General features: G+C 44.2%; 1 protein-coding gene across 2 annotated transcripts in view; it reads right to left on the reverse strand.

Moving 5' to 3' along the window:
- b4galnt4 (beta-1,4-N-acetyl-galactosaminyltransferase 4) overlaps nt 1–22,889 on the reverse strand; it is a 603,648-nt gene that overhangs the window by 485,646 nt on the left and 95,113 nt on the right. The gene's annotated exons all lie outside the window — the stretch shown is intronic.

Below are 22,889 nucleotides of genomic sequence, written 5' to 3' on the forward strand. Positions count from 1 at the left end.
TTTAAGAGCATCCCTCATCCTCCTGTGCTGCAGGGAATAGAGTCCCATTCTGCTCAACGTCTCCCCATAGCTCATGGATATGTTATGGATGGGGGTTTTTTTAATCAAAAGACTAAATGATTCAGCCTGCTCCTATTCCCAAGTTCCCCAACCTTTTTCTCAGTTACTGATGAGGCTTATCCGACCTGAAACACCAGTCACCTGTTTCCCCAGAAGATGCGCTGAAACAAAGCTATGGCCTACAGTGAACCAAGGGGATTCAAAAGGTCTTTGAATCTTCGAGGGAGTTCAAAAGATTCTGCATTGAGAAAAGCAGAATCCTTTCCCGTTCAAAAAGAAGATGCCTTTTGAAAGGAAGATGCTTTCACACCTTGCCCAATTTTTACTTCCCCTTTGTTATTTATGTAGGGCCTTAAAGGTCAAAATAATTGGAAAGCTCAAAGCTTTTTGATTTTTTAAAGAATTATGATTAATCCTGTCTCTGCTTAAAACAGGCTCCCTTTCTGCGACAGTATATCTCATGTTGACACACGGCCAACAAGAAGACTGAAAGGCATATGTTGTGTGTCTTTCGCAATGACAATCACTTAGGTGAAGAACAGCACACAAGCAGCATGTTGCTCAACCTAATAAAACCTTCTATCATGTTACAATGGAACGCTCCACTAGAATCACTGAATTGTACAGCACAAGATAATTATGTTACCTTTTTGTGGAAAGTTTAAAAAAATTGCAGCTGTTTGCTTTCTGAAACGTATTGTATTTTTCCTTCAAATAGAAACAGAAGCTTCCTAATAAATGTAAACATGAGATAAATAATGTGGTGACTTTTTTGTTTTTGCCTGACATGAGACGTTGGCGGCTAAAAGACGTGGCAACTACCTGGAATTACAAAGTGGAGACGCAGCATATTTATTTTAAGAGTAAAGTGTAAAGCTGAAGTTTTAGTTTAGTTTAGTTTAGTTCAGATACAGCACAGAAACTTCAGCCCTTCAGCCCACCGAGTCCACGCCGACCAGCGATCCCCACACTAACACTATCCTACACACACCAGGGACAATGTACAATTTTACCAAGCCAAGTAACCTACAAACCTCGATGTCTATGGAATGTGGGAGGGAACTGAAGGTCCTGGAGAAAACCCGCACAGGTCACGGGGAAAACGTACAAACTCCCTGCAGACGGTACCCGTAGTCAGGATCGAGCCCGGGTCTCTGGCGCTGCAATGGGCCTGTCCCACTTAGGCGATATTTCAGGCGACTGCCGGCGACTGTCAAGTTGCCAGCAGTCGCCTGAAAAACCGGCAACTGGAACGGCGACTGTCAGAGTGGAACACGCACACACACACACACACACACACACACACACACACACACACACACACACACACACACACACACACACACATACACACACACACACACACGCACACACACACACACACACACACACACACACACACACACACACACACACACACACACACATACACATTGCATCCTTCACCAGCCCGTTATGCAGGCGGGGGACAGGGCAAGCGGGGAGATTGCTGTCTGAATGAAATTCCCACGGTGCAAAGCCAATGTGATACAGACACACACCGCGATGAACAGGAAGGTTGGCGCTGTAATTAAGACGGCCTAAGCACAGTGTACGGTAAGTCCTTTAAAAGAGGAGGAAAGAGGGGGGAGAAGGAGTGGAGACGAAGCCAGAGTTACGCGGCTGTGAAGCTCGGTGGATATTTAGCATTACCGGTCGGTTATCCTTGATTCTGAAAACTACTGCTTACGTTTTTTTTCCCAATAAGCCAATTAAATTCACCGGTCAGCAGCGGCTACAACCTACGAGAACCTACGAGAACCATCGACCTCCTGGCAACCCACTAGGACCTCCTGGCAACCCACCTACAGGACGATTTTTAAACATGTTGAAAAATTGGCGGCAACTCTAATGAGGCCGCGACTAGTTCCCAGAATGTGGGATTTCCTCACGACCATGAAGGCGACTCCCCGGCAACCACCCGCGAACGTGTGGCGACCATGTGGCGACTGCATGGTCTCCTGCTGTCTGAAGAAGGGTCTCGACCCAAAATGTCACCTTTTCCTTTGCTCCATAGATGCTGCCTCACCCGCTGAGTTTCTCCAGCATTTTTATCTACCTTCGATTTTTCCAGCATTGCAGTTCCTTCTTAAACGCATAGTCTCCTGCAGTCACCTAAAAAGTCGCCTAAGTGGGACATGCCCATTCGGCAGCAACTCTAACGTGGCGCCACTGTGAAGTCTGGAAGTTCCACACAAAACGCAACCACAGTCCCACACAATCAGGTTAAAAAGTGCATCGTGCTTTATCTAAACGTCAGCTATTGGCCTGATTCCTTTAAAACTGCAATGCTTGCTCTACACAGCTGCTGCCTCTCAGAAAAGGAAATTCCCATATGCTTAGACCACAGCAATCAAACAGGAACAGTCTGCACTCTCTGTGGTAAAACCTTGCATTCGTATAACACTTTTCTTAATCTCACGACTTCCCTAAGGCAACTATGCTCATGTTTTTCAAAAATATTACAACACAAAAAAAAACATACTTTCCAATTAATATACATCGTGTTTCCACAAATAGCAATTCAATCAGTGATTCAATGATACTTTGTTTTTTTTGCATACAATAGGGCAAAATCATGCAGTGGACTTCACCCAGGCAGTACACAGAGTGGTATGAAAATGGGGGAAACCAGTGTAGAATAAAATAGTATAAAAGGGATTTGAGAGAGGCAGTAGCCATGGGTTATGGGTGTACTTTTCTGGCAGTGACCAAATTTTTTAAGAGACGTGACTAGGTTATTTGAAAAAAAAAATCAGGTGCAAGAGCAAGACTAAGAACTTGCTTACTCATTTTTGAAGCAGGACTGTGCTCTCTTTTATTTCTGCCTGCCAAGTGCAAGTTAACATTGTTCCTTAAAGACATCACTTCTGACAGTTGAACACTCCCTCCGCAGAGTAGTGAACCAGAACCTGCAACCATCTGATACAGGGGTGAGCTCTTTCCCTGAACTACAGCTGAAAGCTTTGAAAGAATATAATGAGTGTGCTAAATGAAAGCATGTAGGAAGGAACTGCAGATGCTGGTTTATACCAAAGATAGACACAAAACTCGGCGAGACGGGCAGCATCTATGGAAAGAGGAACGGGTGACGTTTTGGGTCGAGACAAATTCTTCAGAGGCAAATGGAAGCAGTGGTGGGCAGCAACATTCATCCTCCATTGGGAGCTGCAGGCACCAGTTACCGGGTTTCATAGACCATGATGCCGCGGCTATTCCCGGCAGCAGGCCCGGCTCGCCCGCCGTGGATCCGGGAACCCCGCCCTGAACAGGGAAGCTGCCCAACTCAGCCCCTTGTCATCCCCGAGCACCGGAGAACCGGAGAGGAGGGTGGAGAGAGTCAACGGCGGAGAACGCAGGAACAAAGGATCCTCACCTTCAAGAATAAGGGCTAGGCCATTTAGGACTGAGAGGAGGAAAAACTTTTTCACCCAGAGAATTGTGAATCTGTGGAATTCTCCGCCACAGAAGGCAGTGGAGGCCAATTCACTGGATGTTTTCAAAATATAGTTAGATTTACCTCTAGATTTAGGGCTAACGGAATCAAGGGATATGGGGAGAAAGCAGTAACGGTACTGATGGCTCAAAGGGCCGAATGCCCTTTGCACCTATTGCCTATGTTTCAAGGTTGGCGGCAGGAGGTGCCCCCGGAGCACAAAGGCTGAACGGTGGGCGGGCGCGGAGAGGAACGACGGTTCGCTGGCCGAGGTGAGGGTCTGGACCATGGCAATGGCTGGAGCCTGGGGCTTGATTGGATCGGGTGCTGCTCCTGGAGACCAAGCGCACGGACCGGATGTGGCCTACAGCGGCATGAAGTGGCGGAGCAGCAGTGGTGGAAGCTGGGAATTATGAATGTTGTATTAACTGCTTTTCCAACATTTCTTGCAACTTTCAATGACTCGTTCACCCATAACGCATGGCTACTGTCTCTCTCGAATCCCTTTTACAACAGTTCCCTTTTATTCTACATTGGCTTTCCCCATTTTCCTACCATCGTGTGTCACTTCACCCCAATAAACCTCAGCTGTCTTGCATCCGCCCATTATCCCAGTTTATTTGTGTCCTACTGCTATTGGTCACTATTCTTTTCACGGCCAGCAATTCTGCCTAGTCTTGTGCCATAAGCAGTTGTAACAATTGTGGCTTCCACCCTTAAATCCAGGTTATTAATCCGGAAACGGTCCAAATCACACTGAGGAATGGATGCTATCTCATTTCACACCAAAGAGGACAGGGCAGCACAATGGTAGACCCGCTGCCTCATGGCTCCAGAGACCCGGGTTCGATCCTTACCTCATGTGCTATCTGTGTGGAGTTTGCCCTGTGATTGTATGAGTTTTCCTCTGGATGCTCCGGTTTCCTCCCACATCCCAAAGACATGCGGGTTTGTAGGTTAATTGGCCTCTGTAGATTGGCCTAGTGTGTTGGAGTGGATGAGAAAGTGCGATAACATAGAACTAGTGTGAACGGGATGATCGATGGTCAGCATGGTGGCTGAAGAGCCCGTTTCCATGCTGTTTCTCTATATGACACTAAACTAAAACCGATCAGTTTAACAACACTAAAAAAACTGTTCTGCATTTGAATTTGAGCCGAAGTTCTAATTTAAATGTGAGTACTGAAGGCTTTAATCCCGTTCCAGACCGATATCCTCTTTTTTTTGTTTTTGGAACAAGGTGTTCCAGGAACTCTTTTCTGCAGTGCCAGAAACCACTAAGAACTATCTTGGCCCATGCCAGCCAAATGTAGCCTGAAAAGGCCAGCTTATACATGGCAAATTCCCAATGGATATCTTGTCCTCATTTTCTTATTAGATTAAACGTGGTTTGCAATTTTTCTCCTTGAATGGGATAGTTAAGAAAACTTTTCACATCCTATGCTGCCAATAAATTATGCTGTCTTATGTTTAAATATAAAATCATTTTATCAATACCACCATGTTCTAAAATGTAGTCTATAACATACTGGAAGTGAAACATGCACGGGCCACCTTTCATCTGCTACACTTGATGAGAGCACAATTATCTTCCTATCCTATCTTAATTTTTGTTAAAGGTTTCCAACATGTGCCATAGTGGCCAAAACTATGTTGTTAGTGATTGTTCTGCAGGAAACTATTACTATCTGCCTCTGGTGACCACTTCAACTTCATCTACACACTACAGTGAGGAACATGGTCCATGCTTGAGATCAGATGTTGGTGAACCTGACTTCCCAATTCACCAGTGGAGTTAATGGCAGCACAGTGGCACAGCAGTAGAGTTGCTGCCTTACAGTGCCAGAGACCTGGGTTCAATCCTGACTATGGGTGCGGTCTGCACAGAATTTGTTTGTTCTCACTGTGACCTCATGGGTTTTTTCTGGGTGCTCCATTTTCTTCCCACATCCCAATGATGAGCAGGTTTGTAGGTTGATTGGATTCTGTAAATTGTCCCTTCTGTAAATTGTAGGATAGGACTAGTGTACGAGTGATCGTTGGTCGGCGCAGACCCAGTGGGCCAAAGGGCCTGTTTCCAGCCTTACATCTTAAACTAAATTCAGCAGGGCCCATATTGGCCTCATCAGTCCACTGAACTGGAGTGGAAGCTGATGGACTTCCTGAGAAGAAGTTGTTTGGCTGAGTTGGTTACTTTTCTACATCTCATTATTCATTAACATTAGCATAATGTACTCTGATTAAAACAATTTGGATTTTTTAATCTGATGTTAAGCATGGTTTACCCAGGGTGAAAATGTCAAAGACTCGAGGGCATAGCTTTAAGGTGAGAGGGGCAGTTTAAAAGAGATGCACGTGACAAGTTTTTTTTTACCAAACATTGATAAGTGTAATTTTGAGACAAGTCTGAAGAAAGGTCCCAACTCAAAAAGTCACTTATCCACGTTCTCCAGGGATGCTGCCTGACCCACTGAATTACCACAATTTTATGTATTTCTTGGTTAACGAGAATCTGCAGTTCCTTGTTACTGCAATTTTAAATTTTACACAGAGAGCGGTGGGTGCCTGGAATGCGCTGCCAGGCGAGATGGTAGTTACGATAGCGGCATTTAACAGGCTTTTAAATAGGCAGGTGGATATGCAGGAAATGGAGGGATACAGATTGTATGCAGGCAGATAAGAGTTGGGCTTGGCCTCATATCCAGCAGACATTTATTTTCAGTGCCAGATTAGACAGTCAGCACCTTCTTCCCAGGGTGGAAACGTCAAAGTGAGTCTTAATGTGAGAAGGGGCAAAGTTTAAAGAAGAAGATGTGTGGGTCATGTCTTTTTTCCACCCAGATTGTGGTGGATGTCTGGAGCGCACTGCTGGGAATGGTAGTGGAGGCAGATTAGATAATGGCATGGAAGGAGTTTTTAGATGGGGACGTTGATATGCAGGGAAAAGAGGGATATGGATCATATGTGGGTAGATGAGATTAGTTTACCTTGGCATCATGGTCGGCACAGACATTGTAGACCAAAGGGCCAGTTCCTGTGCTGTACTGTTCTATGTTCTAAGTGCATCATGTATAAGGTTTTCCAAATGACAGTCACCGATTGCATTCAAATCAGGCATCAGTAGAGTTCTGGATATTAAAGGATCTGGGGAAATCTGATGAAGTAGTTCTGTCATGATGTTGGCAATAATGGTTCAAGTTTGTGGAGATTCCTCCTGCTCTCGTTTCTAGGTTCTACAGCTGTACCTGCCACATCATATTAGATACAATATTTAGTGAGGAGAAAAACAACCATTATTATCAAGTTAAACAGCCCTTAGTACAAGTCCCAGTTCGCTGCAACCCAGCTGCATCCGGTCCTGTATTGATAGGTTTGTGCTTCTGAATTTTTACCTAGTCACTGACTTCTTCTCAGAGCCTCACTCCCACTGATGCTCCCTGCAGCTATCCCACACTGTGAATATTACAGCCTGTGTACCAAGTGTTTCTTCTACAATCTGTGGTGCCATCTGAACACCAGGCACCCATCATCACAGGCATTCAACTTCAAGGGATAGTGGAAAAATCATCAAAGTGTCAAACGCGGTGAAAAGAAATCCAACAGTTATGCCGGAAATGTTTTTTGTTTTGCCAATCTGCAAGCGGAGGAAACATAAGGAGAAATATGTTTATGGAATGAAGTTTACGGCCGGCGCAGTGTTTGAGTTGCTGACTTACAGCACCAGAGACCCGAGTTCGATCCTGCCCTCGGGTGCTGTCTATATGGAGTTTGTACGTTTTCCCTGTAACCACATGGGTTTCCTCAGGTGCTTTGCTTTCCTTCCACATTCCAAAGACACGCAGGTTTGTAGGATGTTTAAGAAGGAACTGCAGATGCTGGAAAATCGAAGGTACACAAAAATGCTGGAGAAACTTTCTTTTTTTTTCCCAGTTTCTCCAGAGTTTCTCCAGCATTTTTGTGTACCTTAAGGTTTGTAGGTTGATTGGCTTCTGTAAATTGTCCCTAGTGTCTAGGATGAGAAAGCATAGAACACATAGGAGTGTAGGATAGTGTTAGTGTACAGATGGATCGCTGGTCGGTGCGGACTCGGTGGGCCGAAGGGCCTGTTACCATGCTGTATCTCTATACTAAACTAAACTAAGCAATGTAACTATTTAAGAAAGAATTGCAGATGCTGGAAAATCGAAGGTAGACAAAAATGCTGGAGAAACTCAGCGGGTGAGGCAGCATCTATGGAGCGAAGGAATATTCCTCCGCTCCGTAGATGCTGCCTCACCCGCTGAGTTTCTCCAGCATTTTTGTCTACCTTCTAAGTAATGTAACTATGACGTTACTGGGCATGCTGGCAGATATCTGGATCATTGATTAAAAGGGATGAGATGGAATAACACATGACTGCTGGGGAATTTAAATCCAAGTAATTAAATAAGTCTGAAATTAAAAGATATCATCTCTTTAATAGTTCCTAGAATGGCAGGTTTACTACATTCATAAAGGACATTTCCCTTGGTTGTTGTTCCAGAAACTGGAATCATAGTCTCAGAATTAATGATAGGCTAAATGAGAAGGAACCTCTTCACTCAGAGGGCGATGAACCTTTGGAATGTTCTACTGCAGAGGGCTGTGGAGGCTCAGTCACTGTTCAATCTAAAGGGGGCGGCACAGTGGTGCAGCTGGTAGAGGCCCTACCTCACAGTGCTAGAGTCATGGATTCAATCCTGACTTTGGATGTTGTCTGTGTGGAGTTTGCATGTTCTCCCTGTGACCAGGTGGGTTTCTTTCAGGTGCTCCAGTTTCCTCCCACATCCCAAGGACATGCAGGTTTGAAGGTTAATTGGCCTCTGCAAAATTGTCCCGAGTGTGTTGGCAGTGAGTGCCATAATGGGATAACAGAACGAGTGATCGATGGTCGTGTGCACTTAATGGGCCGAAGGGCCTGTTCCATTGTTTTATCACAAAACAAACTAAACTAAACTAAATTAAACTAAACCAAGCTAAACAATGAGCAATGGATGAATGTTAAGCATTGTGGTTTACTGCAAGAACACACAGCTAAATCTTGATGAATGGCAGAGCAAGAGAGAGTGACCAAATGGCCAATTACTGGACTTAACTGAAATGTGCTCACATTACCTTCACTACTATGCCAACTCATATCTTTCAAGCAGCAAAATCTGCCATCCTTCTTTGGTCTAGAAAAGAAGACACAAAGTGCTGGAGTAACTCAGAGGGTCAGACAGCATCTCTGGAGAACATGGATAGGTGAAATTTCAGGATGGGACCCTTTTTCAGACTGATTTTAGCGGGGGGGGGGGGAGCTGGAAGGGAGAAGGGGCAGGACAAAGCCTGTCAGGTAATAGTTAAGAGTAATTTTTTTTTTTAAAGGATAATACTAGGAAAAATAAAAGGATAATGTTTGGAGAAAAATGGATGGAGGTGGGGTGAGGGGATGGTTCTTGCAAAGAGCCAGTAGAGGCAAAAGTGGCCGAATAGACCTATTTTGTGCTGAACAGTCCTATGATTCTATGATCTGACTAAAATGAAGCTCAAATAATATTGGTAAATTGAGAAACCAAATCATTTTAAACATGAAATGAAATAGGTTATTAAAAAGGCATCATTGCCACTTAAAAATTTGTTATCCAACCTTACACTTCCCTATAAAAGCACAACATCATTTGTATTATACAAATTATTATATACCTCACAACATTTTCATCTCGGGTCACAGGTATTGTATTTATACTCATTAGTTTCTCCCCGCTAACAGCCAGTTTCAATATGATTGCCGTATTTGGGGCTGTCTAAATGAGATATGCAAAAACACAGGCAATTGCACAGATCGAAAGTTCTGCTTAATTAGATTTTTTTCCAAAAGAAAAGCTCAATTTGTTTGGCTATATGCTGCATTATAATATTATGTAGAATACATTTGTTTCTGTATATTAACACAAAATGTCATTAATTTGGGAATATGCCTCTCCTGAGTCAGCACATTCATTTCTTAAATTATGTTGAAGTTTCCAGCCAGAATTTAGAACATTTAAAAATGTAAATCAATTTAAAGAAAGCAATTTGTCCTTTGTTCAGTGGATAATGGAAGGAGTCTTTAACTAGCTGTCATTTTATTGCCACCCTTCCATTTCCCCTCAGACCCTTTCACTTATCAAGTTACAGGTGGCATCTCGGAGTTGCTCACTGCTTGACTCCCCACAATACCGTCCTGCTCAACAACTTCCTTGCTTACCCCCATCATTTTGCATTAGCCCATCAAGTGAGTTCACACACCCGAGCTTAAAGAAGGGTGATTTTTTTCCATTTTTTGCGTTTATTTGAAAAATGTGTTAGCAGCTTGGGGAAATATATTTTAATTAAAATCTAAACAACCACTAATACATATCATGAAATTCGTGATGCAGACTGTGTAGGAGCTGAAAGGAGTGGAAGTCAAGTGATTTATCGGCCTTTGTTATGAGAGGATTCGAACACAAGTGTAGGGACATCTTGCAATGAATACTCAGAATCCTAGTGAAACCGCACCTGAATTGTAAAGTCTGATAGCACTCCCCGAGGAAGAATTTACTTGCCATTGAGGAAGTACAGCCAAAGTACATCGGATCTCTTCCTCCTGCAATAATAATCTCCTGCATTCAACAGCATTCCCAACCACATAGTGGTTCAGAATAGTTTTCAGAAGGAATTTATCAATGCATCATGACTTGCTGCTTTTGGGAATATTCCCCACATTTTCCTTGTCCTCTACTGTCAAAATGTCTTCACATCACTTGTTAATTTTCAATCTCTGCCCAGAGACTTAAAATGAATTGCTTGCTTACATCTACACCTCTCAACACTTTAAAGCTCCCAGGTAGACAAAAATGCTGGAGAAACTCAGCGGGTGGGGCAGCATCTATGGAGCGAAGGAAATAGGCAACGTTTTGGGCCGAAACCCTTCTTCAGACTCCCTCTTTGTTTCTACTTCAGCTCACTTACATTGTCCCTTTCCATGCACTGGAGTCATCCAACTACTGCTTCACACTCAAATTCCTCAACATTAAGGTAGTTTGACCAGACAGCAAGCAATAAGATAATTTTTCAACTTGTCAGTACCATCCCATCAGGGACCATGCGAGACACTGGTTCACCTGTTTTTATGACTCCATGACATATGTTTCTTCTAACATCATCCACTGCATTTGCTGCTCCTGATGTGACCTCCTCTACATTGGTGAGACCAAGCATAGACAAGATGACCATTTCGCTAAATACTCACACTCTGTCTGTCAAGGCCTGCTGGAGTTCCCAGTTGTGAGCCGTTTTAACTCCCCTCCCATTCCTTTATGGACCATTCCTTGGCCTCCTCCACTGCCACAGGCAAACCAGAAAATCGGCAACTCATATTCCCATTGTTTCTACTCACTCCTGCCGCACAGAATACCTTGAATCCAATCTATTCCCTTCGTCCAGTTCATTCTGACCTACATCCGAGACACCTTTAGACCTTATACTTTAGAGATACAGCACGGAAACAGGCCCTTCAGCCCACTAAGTTTGCGCTGACCAGTGATCACCCCTTATACTCGCAATATCCTACACACTCGGGACAATTTACAATTTTTACTGGTCGATTAACCTACAAACATGTATGTCTTTGGTGTGTGGGAGGAAACCTGAGCATGCCCTTCACTCTACAATAACTCATTTCCTAGGCCCGCATTGCCTCATCTTTACCATGGACGTCCGGTTCTCAACACCTCCATCAACCACCAGTAAACCCTCAAAGGTCTCCCTTGAAGAGAGACCCAATCATTACTCTACTAACACTCTCCGCCACATGGAACATCCTCATCGTCAACAACCGCTCTTTTGCCACCTCTCACTTTCTTCAAGTTCAAGGTATAGCCACGAGCACTCACATGGGCCCCACCTATGCCTGCCTTTTTGTTAGCTACATCGAACAATCTTTGTTGCAATCATACACTGGCACCATCCCCCATATCTTTCTCCATTACATCAATGACTGTTACATCTCTCCCCCATCAGTCTGACGATGAGTCCCGATGCGAAACACTGCCTGTATATTTCCCTCCACAAATTCTACCCAACCTCATGAGTTCCTCCAACACTTTATTTTTGCTCAGGATTCCAGCATCTGCAGCCTCCTGTGTCTTCACTAATGACATGCCTGACTATAAAGGGGTCCACTGTCATTGCAGCAGTAACGTCTACTTCACACTCACCAGCGCTCCCACCCAATCTATCACGCCGATTCCTGAATGGAGGAAGGAACTGCAGATGCTGGCTTATACCGAAGATAGACACCAAATACAAGAGTAACTCAGCGGGATAAGCAGCATCTCTGGAGAGAAGGAACGGGTGACATTTTGTGTCAAGAAGGGTCTCGACCTGAAACGTCATCCATTCCTTCTCTCCAGAAATGCTGCCTGTCCCGCTGTGTTACATAGAAACATAGAAAATAGGTGCAGGAGTAGGCCATTCGGCTCTTCGAGCCTGCACAGCCATTCAATATGATCATGGCTGATCATCCAACTCAGTATCCTGTACCTGCTTTCTCTCCATACCCTCTGATCCCTTTAGCCACAAGGGCCACATCTAACTCCCTCTTAAATATAGCCAATGAACTGGCCTCAACTACATTCTGTGGCAGAGAATTCCAGAGATTCACCACTCTCTGTGTAAAAAATGTTTTTCTCATCTCAGTCCTAAAAGATTTCCCCTTTATCCTTAAACTGTGACCCCTTGTTCTGAACTTCCCCAACATCGGGAACAATCTTCCTGCATCTAGCCTGTCCAACCTCTTAAGGATTTTGTAATGTTCTATCAGATCCCCCCCTCAGCATTTTGTATCTACCCTGAATAGAGAATGCAAACAACACCAGGAGTACAGTCATAACCCTAAAATGATGTTGAGTAAGAGGGTCACTGCACATCAAACTAGGTCAATATTTTGGAAAGCACTGAACTAACTGCTCAATATATCTGCACCATGCACACTGCAGCAGTTTCAAACAGAAGTGTGCAAAGGCAATTAGGGCTGAGTGGTGAATGCTGAGCATACCTGCGATGCCCACAATACAAGTGAATAAAGAAAACAGAAGTGCAGCCTTGGCACATTTCTACTGGAAAACCTGTCATTGAGGAAACTCTAGCCGCCAGCCTCTCAGAAGCATGGTTGGTTTCATATCTTGTCAAATTATTACACTGTCCCTTGAGCCACCCTGAATCTCTCATCATATTTCATTAGAATATTCAGTTCCTGACAGAGGCTATATGAAATTTGAAACAAACTTTATGAAGGGTCTGCTGATTTTAACATTCACAAACCTTCACCCCCGACTCTATGCCTCCTGATTCTCATCCTCAGTGTGACTTTGTTGTATATGCAGTCTGCTCTTTAAAATTAGATGGCAGTATTGGTTCACTAGTAGCACTCACATCTCTGAGATACTAGCCTGTATATTCAATCTCAAAGCACCAAAGCAGGGTTGGCCCTGCAGTGTGGAGCTGAAGGAGATGCTGCATCGTTGAGGTGAAGGGAGTGTTTCATTTCTGGCCAAAACGTCAGTTGAGATATAAAGTCCATTTCCTGGCAGACATGAAAGATCCTATTGTACAATAGTTCTTTATTGTCATGTAAGCACTGCATAGCTAAATTATCTTTGCATGACTCACACATGCACGAGTCGCCATATTTCGGCATCATTTACAAAAAGTCCAACTTTGGGTCCACATGTACAGGAGTGGATCCTGATCCAGGTACGCCCCAGGCTGCTGCACATCCTCCTCCGTCGCCCTCGACCAGCTCAGCCCACGCACCAATTTTCCTCTCCTCAGTTCGTATTAATTTGTCAAAAGAGCAGCAGTCTTGCTGATATTTTTTCCTCAATCAATATTGTTTATGCAGTCTACCTGATTATTTATCAGATTGAGTTCTTGTTATACACACTGAAGCTGCCATGTATCCAATTATACAAAAGTGAAATGTTGTTTTGGCTGTAAAACATTTTGGGACGAGCTGAGTTGATTAAAGGAATGCTAAAAATACAAGTTCTTCCCTCAGATTGGGTTCCACTACGCGTCTTGAGCTAATGATCCCGTGACTGGCATCGACGATAGGTACAAATATATTGCCTAACAAAAATGTCCTTTGCCAAGTATAATGTGTTCACTTTTCTCTTTTGGAAGGTTGTAAACCACTGCGATCATTTTTCCAGTTCAAACTTCAGTTACACGTCTCCGGAATGAACACACTATACCATTAGGGAAGAATCATGTCTTACCTTTTTCAGGCACGAATAAAAAGATGACAGATCTGATCTGATAGTTTTGTTAAGTTCAGTGATCCAACAGGTCAAAGCAGAGCGTGAAAATCTTATTTGGAGCACAGGGGAGTAGGATTGGGAGCTGGAGTGAGGCAACGACCTACACTCCTGAGCCACTGCCATTTCATGGTCTTTCACATTGATATAAAAGTGCAAGAAACCAGCACTTGAGGCAACGAACATGCCATGCTGGGAGTAATGGGCCTCTCCCACTTAGGTGATTTTTTCCGCAGACAGCCGGCGATTGTCATAGTGGTAGCAATTCGCCGAAAGACCGGCGACTGGACCCTCATACGACAATGTCTACAACAACCTACCACCTAGTCGACGTCCAGCTACGGCAAGCTACCGACAACTGGCGACCCATTAGGACGTCCATCTACGACCACACCTACGACAACCTACGACCACCCGCGACAAGCTACGACAAGGTAAGACAATTCAGTCGCCGGTACCTGTTGCCGGTTGACGTAGGTAGTCGCCAATGGAATTCACCGAAGTCAGCATCGGCGACAACCTATATCATCCTGGCGACAACCTACGACAAGCCAATTGCCGCCGAAAAGTTTTGAACATTTCAAAATCCAGCGGCGACTTGAAAAACGCTACGATTCTTTGGGCAACTGAGGAGACTACTCACGACCATTCAGGCGACACACCAGCGACCATGTGGCGACAGCCTAGTCACCTGGTGTCGTCTAAAAAAATCGCCTAAGTGGGACAGGGGCATAAGGAGTACACACATTGCCCTGGAGGTTGAAAGTGGAGGTTCCTGATTTACAATTTAAAGACATTCCACAGGAAATGCAACAAACATGCATATAATTTTTTTTAAAGGCTGACATCCTTATCCCTCTCTCTTGCTGCTAGTTGAATACCACAATAGTTCTCAAAGGTTCAACGGTCAGTTTATTGTCACATGTACCATTAAGGTACAGTGAAACTCGAATTACAATACAGCCATACTAAAAAAAAGCAACATGACACACAAGTACATAAAAGTTAACATAAACATCCACCACAGCGATTCCTCACATTTCTCACTATGATGGAAGGCAATGAAGTCTAATCTTCTTCCTCTTTATTTTCCCGCGGTCGGGGCAGTCGAACCATCCCAGTCGGGGCGATCGAAGCTCCAGCAGCCGGCGATTGAAGCTCCCGCGAAACTTCTGCGGCTTCGAGCTCCCAAAGTCGGTCTCTAACCAGGGACTGCGAGCTCCGTGATGTTAAAGTTCCGCAGACTTCCGCAGTTGGAGCTCCAAAGTCGATCGCCGACATGGATCATCGCCAGTTCCACAAAGTTAAGTCCTGCAGGCTCCCGCGCATGGAGCTTCCGAAGCAAAAGCCCGATGGCAACTGCTCGATGTTAAGGGGCTGTCCCACTGCGGTGACCTAATCTGCGAGGTTACACGAGTTTGCCCTCGACTCAAACTCGCAGCATGGTTGACACAAGGTCCTAGGAGGTCACTGGAATGAGGTCTCCTTCATGCTCGAGGGAAGATCTCGAATACTCGTGGCCTCAGCTAGGTCGCGGAAAATATTTCTGCATGTTGAACATTTTTCCTCAAGTAAGATTTGGTCGGCATGGTCCTTTTTGACTCGTAGTGCAGAGGAGTGGGGTCACTATTTAGTTACAGGCAGTCGAGGGCAGCCGTAGGCAATCTCCTTTGCTGACCGGGCATTTTAATTGGCTCATTGGAGTTTTCAGGACCAGGGAAAACCGACCGGTAGGTAAAATGCCCGCTAAACTATATTATACTTCTTAAAAGTGTCTCCCCCCCTTCTCTCCCCTTCTCTACCCCTCTCTCCCCCTTCTCTCCCCGTCTCTCCCCTTCTCTCCCCTTCTCTCTCCTTCTCACCTCCTCTCTTCCCCGCCCCCCTCCCCCCCCCAGTGTGTGTGTGTGTGTGTGCGTGTGTGCGTGTGTGCGGTCGGTCATTCCAGCTCGCGGTTTCAACGCGGACGATCGATCCAGCTCGAGGTTTTCCAGGCGAGTGCCCTCGAGCTTGATGGTCGAAGACACTCTTCTTAACTCGCGGATTAGGTCGCCGCAGTGGGACAGGCCCCAGGCCGCAGTGCGGACGGAGATATGATACGGAAAAAAATTGCATCTCCGTCGAGGGAAGAGATTTAAAAAAGTTTCCCCAACCCTCCCCCCCCCCCCACAAAACAAGCTGAAGAACACTAAAACATACATTTAACACATACTAAAAAGACAACAAAGAAGGGATGAGACAGTAACAACAGAGATCTGTTTCCAATCTGCAACCTTAGATTAGTTTTAGAGTTGCAGTGTGGAAACAGGCCCTTTGGCCCATCGAGTCCTTTAGAGAAGCGCAGAGGGGTGGGCGGGGGGGAGGGGGAGGGGGGGGGAAGAGAAGGGGAGAGAGGGGGAGAGATTAAATTGTAAATTGTCCCGAGTGTGCGTAGGATAGTGTTAATGTGTGGGGATCACTGGTCGGCTCGGACTTGGTGGGCCGAAAGACCTGTTTCCGTGTTGTATAACTAATCTAAACTAAACTAACCAATGATTATCCTACACACGAGGGATAACTTACAGAAACAGCTTACCCTACAAACCTGCAGATCTTTGGAATGTGGGAGAAAACCATGAGCACCCGGAGAAAAGCCACGCAGTCACAGGAAGAACGTACAAACTCCACACTGACAGCGCCCGTGGTCAGGATCGAACCCGGGTATGTGGCACCAACTAAGCTTTAGAATGCTAATCAGAAATCCCCTCTTTGCTTACCCATGTAGAATATGCTGGGGCAGAGGCAACCATCTGCCCAGCCAATCTGAGGAACTCATACAAGCTGCCTCCAAGTTCGAGAAGAGCTTTTTGTAACTCTTTCAAGTTTGGATGAAAATTCTGAAAATACCTACTCGGTTTTTACATCAAGGAGATAGTTACGGTCGCATTGTGATTAAACCATAATCAAGAAGCTAAGACTAATGATTTCACCATGTTAGATTGAAAATTCTAACAGTAGCGAGGAATAATTAGTCTTTTAATAATGAACATGAAACGACCAAATTGTTATCTGTGGTCACTGTGTGACACCAGATTGACCGCATTGACTTTCAACCACCCTCTGCAATGGTCCAGTGAGCCACTGAGTTTGTGGGCAATGAAGCTTGAATAACCACCGCTGGCAGTCATAGCAAACCCTCAATCATGAGCATAACTTTAAAAATGGAATCATGAGATGGACTAGAAGCTACTTGGGAGGAATCCAGTAATTTGCACGTTTTTACACCAGTAGACATATGAGAAGAATAAACATTGCAATAAAAAGGTGATTGATGTCAGAAAACTGCAAAAAAAAAACTCTCAACAAGGCTGGGGGAATGTTCTCCCGAGGTCAGGTTGCATGCTGTTAATACAGCAGATCAAGAGGATTTTAAACTAAATTGTAAAACCGAAAATAAACTGCCAATACCGAAAGTCTGAAACAAAAACTGAATGTGCTGAAAACACTCAGCGGATCAGGCAGCATCTGCGGAGAGAGAAACAGTTTCATGTCAGAGCCTCTTCGACGATCTGACCTAACAATGGGCCTTTGACCTGGAATTTTAACTATTTGGCTTTTCCACAATTACTGCCCAACATGCTGACTTCTAAGTTTGCTTGAACATTTTAAAGGCTTGCCTAACCTCTGGTATTCCTGGAATAAAAAGGAACTGCAGGTGCTGGCTTGTACCAAAGATAGACACAAAATGCTGGAGTAACTCAGCGGGTCAGGCAGCATCTCTAGAAAAAGGTTCCCCACCTGAAACATCACCTATCCATTTTCTTCGAAGGTGCTGCCTGACCCGCTGACTTACTCCAGTATTTTGTGTCTATCTCTGGTATTCCTGATTTAAGAAAACTCAATCAGATGACTGAGTCTCAACTTGTGCCTTGATGTACTCAAATGAATTTAGTAACAAGGTTCGACAAGTCTTCATGGGAACCCTATATATGACAAAAGGAAATTTAAAAAATAAATGACAATGTCCTATTTAAACCATAACCAGATTGTTTCTATCTCAAAATATGCTGATGCCGGCTGTTAACATTAGGTAGGAATCTTAAATTATGTATTATGACAAAGTCAGCCAAATTTTTCTGTGAGAAGGTTCATGTGTGTAAATAAGGTAGATAATCACAGAATAACCAAGAGTAATCAAAACCAATGAGAATTTTTGTTATCTCCACAAATGGAAAAGCCACTAGCTTCACCAAGCATTTAGATTATAAGACAACAATTTATTCTTCAATACAACCTTTTTTACTTTAGTGACAGCGCTGAAATAGGCCGACCGAGTCCGTGCCGACCAGCGATCACCTCATACACTAACTTACACACACTAGGGACAATTTTACAACTTATCAAAGCCAATTAATCTACAAACCTGTGGAAGGAAACCAGAGCACCTGGAGAAAACCCACATGGTCACAGAGAATATAAAATCTCCATACAGAAGGCACCCATAGGCATGTTTGAACATTGGGCTCTGGCGCTATAAGGCAGCAACTCCACAGCTGTGCCACCGTGCCACCATATGGGCCAGGAAATACTCAGACAACAAACTAATAATATTTATCAGCGAAACAACTAACCTATTACATGTAAAGTCCATTGGATGGGCATTGATATCCATTTTCATAAATTGTGAACTCGTTGGATTTTCAATTCTTGCCTACAGTAGTTCCAATGGTGATTTACTGTACTATGTCTTTATGGAGTCTCACTTTAAAATTCTCCCAAATGTCAATTTACAAGTAAGCATGCTTGATGACTATATAGTAAGCACACAGATGTCTTTGACCAGTACATCATTATCCCCTGAAAATACACAGCTCACTTACCCCTGAAAACCTCAGAGAGTTACCGTCAGTGACGGTGAATACAGTCTGTGCATGTCTACTGTTTGGCTGTCACATGTTGGAATGAAATCAGAAAATGCCAGGAATAATCAGCAGATCAGGCAACAAATCTGGAAGGACCACATACAGGTGCACCACCGATTTTCCAGCAACTGATAGTCAGGCTCCTTTAATCCGGACAAAATTACCAGAATATTACGTGTAGCACGCTCTTTTGGGACGTGTGCCTCTATCTGAAAGAGTTACTCGTTTAATTCTTTGTGAATTGTTAATTCTTTATTTGAGTTTCTAGCAGTCCATGGTGCTTTAGAGTCACGGGACGGGTATAATTAGTGGATCAGAGATGTATTGTTGAATTGTTATCGCGTGACCACTGTTGGCCCGGCAAAGTGGATAATCCAGCAAGGCTCTGGAACCAAGGATGCTGTAAAAACGATGGTGGACCTGTACTGAAATTCTCATCTTGCTCGGGCACCTGTCAATGACGAAAGGAAGTGGAAGCAACGGCAGCTGAAACAATGACGACACAGTGACAAGCACGAAGAATTGAAACCACTGCAATGTAGCAAGCAACAGTCTTTCCGAGAAAAGCTGTGTGACAGCGGGGGAGAAGTGGTGCACGTACTCAGCGCCGAGAATATTGGTACACGTACTCAGTGCTGGGAATATTAGTCTGATGCTGATTCTCGGAAAGTTAGCCAAAGGTGTAATAATCAGCAAATAATCAAAAAATTACTCTTTCTCAGCTGGTTTAAGTGAAAACTAAATATAGTATTAGGAAATCTTTGGGCTTCCTGGGATGCACTGGTTGATGGTTTCATTAGCAATACACTTCGAGCGTGGCTTGCCTCAAGATGTGTGTCTGACTCTCTGCCATAACGTCTTCCTCTCCACCTTCCAACAGTTTTCTATTTTATACTTAGAGCTGAATAGCATTTGCCGATGAAACTATTGTCTGAGGAGAGTACAGATCTGCTTCAATTGACTGTCTTTATGTGTACTTTAAACTCGTCAGTTGCATTCTTTCCCCAACATTCCCCTTGGTTGTTTGAAATGTTTTATTTGCCAATTTAATTACGTAAAGATAACATCAAGTGTGTCAATTCAGGTATCGCAGCTGAACAGAAGAGTAACCATGACACCTGGTTTGCAATTCCATTTTCATGAAGACCAGAGGATGTGGTTTGTTAACAGGAATTAGCCTGATTGTATATTTCTGGTGGTACTGCCACATGCATGAAATCATGCAATAAAAGGTACCTTTCTTCATTTATCGAGTCAATCGAGAATGAAGGCGGCTGAAGAAAGTGGTGGACATTGCCTGGTCCATCACGAGTATTGACCTCCCCACTATCGAAAGGATCTGCAGGAAACGCTGCCTCAAGAAGGCAGCTAACATCATCAAAGACCCGCCTCACTCTACCCATATTCTCGTCTCTCTGCTACCAACACGAAGAAGATACAGGAGCCCGAGAACCGTTACCTCCAGGCTCATGAACAGCATCTTCCCATCAAATACCCCCGGCCTCTTGAATCACCCTGCACTATCCTAACCCCAACACTACCTCAGCACCAAACTGCTATGGACTTTGCTCTACCAAGGTTGCACTACAAACTTTGGCTTGCACTATTATGGTCTAGTTTACCAGAATACTGATAATTTATTGTATATTTGTTCTGTTGTTACATTTAATGTGCTTGTGAAGCTGCAGCAGGAACATATTTCATTGCTTCAGTCTTGACTCTTGGCTTAACAGTTTGAAATGGCAGATAAAGGCAGAGGCCAAACTGATTGCCACATATACGGGAATCATTTCAGGATATGTAATCAGACAAATTCAGACTGGCTATTTTCATCCAACAATGTGTCGAGGATACTTAAAAAAGAAATCAGGAGGGGGAAGAGGTGACATGAAATAACAATGTCAGACAAGATTACAGAAAATCCCAAAGCATTATGTTAGTATATTAAGGGCGAGGATAACCAGGGAAAGAGTAAAGCTCATTAGAGAACAGAGGTTATTTGTGCAGGGGGTGGCAGAGGAGGGGAGCAGTGAGAGAGGGTCTTGCAGAACTCCCTTTGGAGAGAGGATGAGAATTTCTTCAACGTAGGCTTATCTTGAGATTTTGCAGTGGAGTAAGCCAAAATGTAGAAACAAAGAACTGCAGATGCTGGTTTAGATAGACACAAAGTGCTGGAGTAACTCAGTGGGTCAGGCAGCATCTCTGAAGAAAAAGGACAGGTGACGTTTTGGGTTGGGACCCTTCCCTAGACAGAAAGTAGTCTTTATCATAAACCAACATCTGCAGTTCTTTGTTTCTATACAGGCGGATCATAGTGTTCTGTTCTTGAGGTGGTTTTAGGGTTGTACATGTTGGTGCAAGAACCTGATAGTTGGAGAAAAGAAGCTGATCCTGAACCTGATGTGAGACTTCAGACTTCTGTTCCACCTGCCCACTGGTAGCATTGAGAAGCTTGGTATGGGTGGTGGGGATTTTGTTGAGAGATGCTGCCTTCTCGAGGCAGCAGCTCCTGTAGATTGTTTTTATGGAGAGGACAACAATGCCCATGAAAGACTTGGCTAGGTCCACCACTCTTGTGTTCCTGTGCATTGGAATTACCGTACAAGGCCACGATGTAACCAGTCAACATACTTCCTACAGTATATCTGTAGCAGTTTGTAGAATATTCAGACGCATACCAAATCTCTTTAAGCTTCTAAGAAAGTAGAGATGCAGGCATGTGTTCACCATGATTACCACATGAGTAACCTGATGTCCACCTGGGAATCTCCTCACATGTCAGATCATTGAGTCATAGAGTAATACAGGCGCTTCGGCCCAACTAGTCCATGCGGACCAAACATCCATCCACCATCCTCTATGTGAATAAGTTACCCCTCGGGCTTCTTTTACATATTTCCTCACTCACCTGAAACCATAGGTGGAGCTGATAGAGCTGCTGCCTCACAGCGCCAGATACCTGGGTTTGATGCTGACCTCAGGTGTGAAGTTTGAATGTTGACCGTGTAAATGCGTGGGATTCCTCCGAGTGCTCCGTTTCCTCCCACATCCCAAAGACCTACGGGTTTGTAGGTTAATTGGCCTCTGCAAAATTGCCCTTAGTATGTAGGGAGTGGGTGAGAAAGTGGGATAGCATAGAACTAGCATGAACGGCTGATCAATGGTCTGTGTAGACTCAGTGGGTGGAAGGGCCTGTTTCCATGCTCTATCTGTAAACTGAACTATCCTCTTTTGATTCCTCTTCCCTGGAAAAATGTCCATCCAAATCTGCCGTAGATGGGCTTGAAATAGTGTCTGGTTTTGGGATCTCACATGAAGATATCCGAATGGAAGCCTTGTACGAAACAAATAAAATGCACATTTCTGTATTTGGTTGTGCCTCGATCAATGTTAAGAAATGCAGAGTAAGCCTGCCCTACTACTAACGTAAGCTCAATGGCACTTGTTAGCAAAGCAGGAAAAAAAATTCTGTTCTCCTGCAGTGACATCATTCGCCTTAATGGGGAGAACATTTAGAAACATTATTTCATGATTAGATCCTGCAGTGGCACAAATGGGAATAGTCTAAATTTGTAAGCAATTGTTTGTATCTCGTGTATGATTGTTCACAAGTGAGAGCCTGCGTATGATGAATGCTCATCGCTTGGAAGAACTGTTGCTTGATAATAGATGTTATGTAGAGCTGAAATTAAAATCAGAAACTGGATGTGCGGCAGTACAGAAGCCTTTGTGGAGGAAGAAACAGAGTGAGCAGAGGATGGACACAAAATGCTGGAGTGACTCAGCGGGTCAGGCAGCATCTCTGGAGAAGAGCAATAGGTGGATGAAGAATTCCGAAAAAGGGTTCCGACCCGAAACATCACCTATTCCTTTTTGCCGGAGATGCTGCCTGACGCGATGAGTTACTCCAGCAATTTGTGTCTATCTTTTGTATGAACCAGCATCTCCTGTTCCTTCCTGCACAACTGAGTTAGCATTTCAGGGTGATGGCCTTTCCTCAGAACATCTAAATGTGAGGAAACAATTGTTGCTATAACCGTCAGAAGGGATGGTGGGGGAGAACAATGGCTGTGATGAGATGAAGAGCAAAGCTGGCCAGGTGACATGGTTATGAGG

Source organism: Amblyraja radiata, chromosome 20 (genome assembly GCF_010909765.2).
Source record: "Amblyraja radiata isolate CabotCenter1 chromosome 20, sAmbRad1.1.pri, whole genome shotgun sequence".
NCBI classification, from domain to species: domain Eukaryota; kingdom Metazoa; phylum Chordata; class Chondrichthyes; order Rajiformes; family Rajidae; genus Amblyraja; species Amblyraja radiata.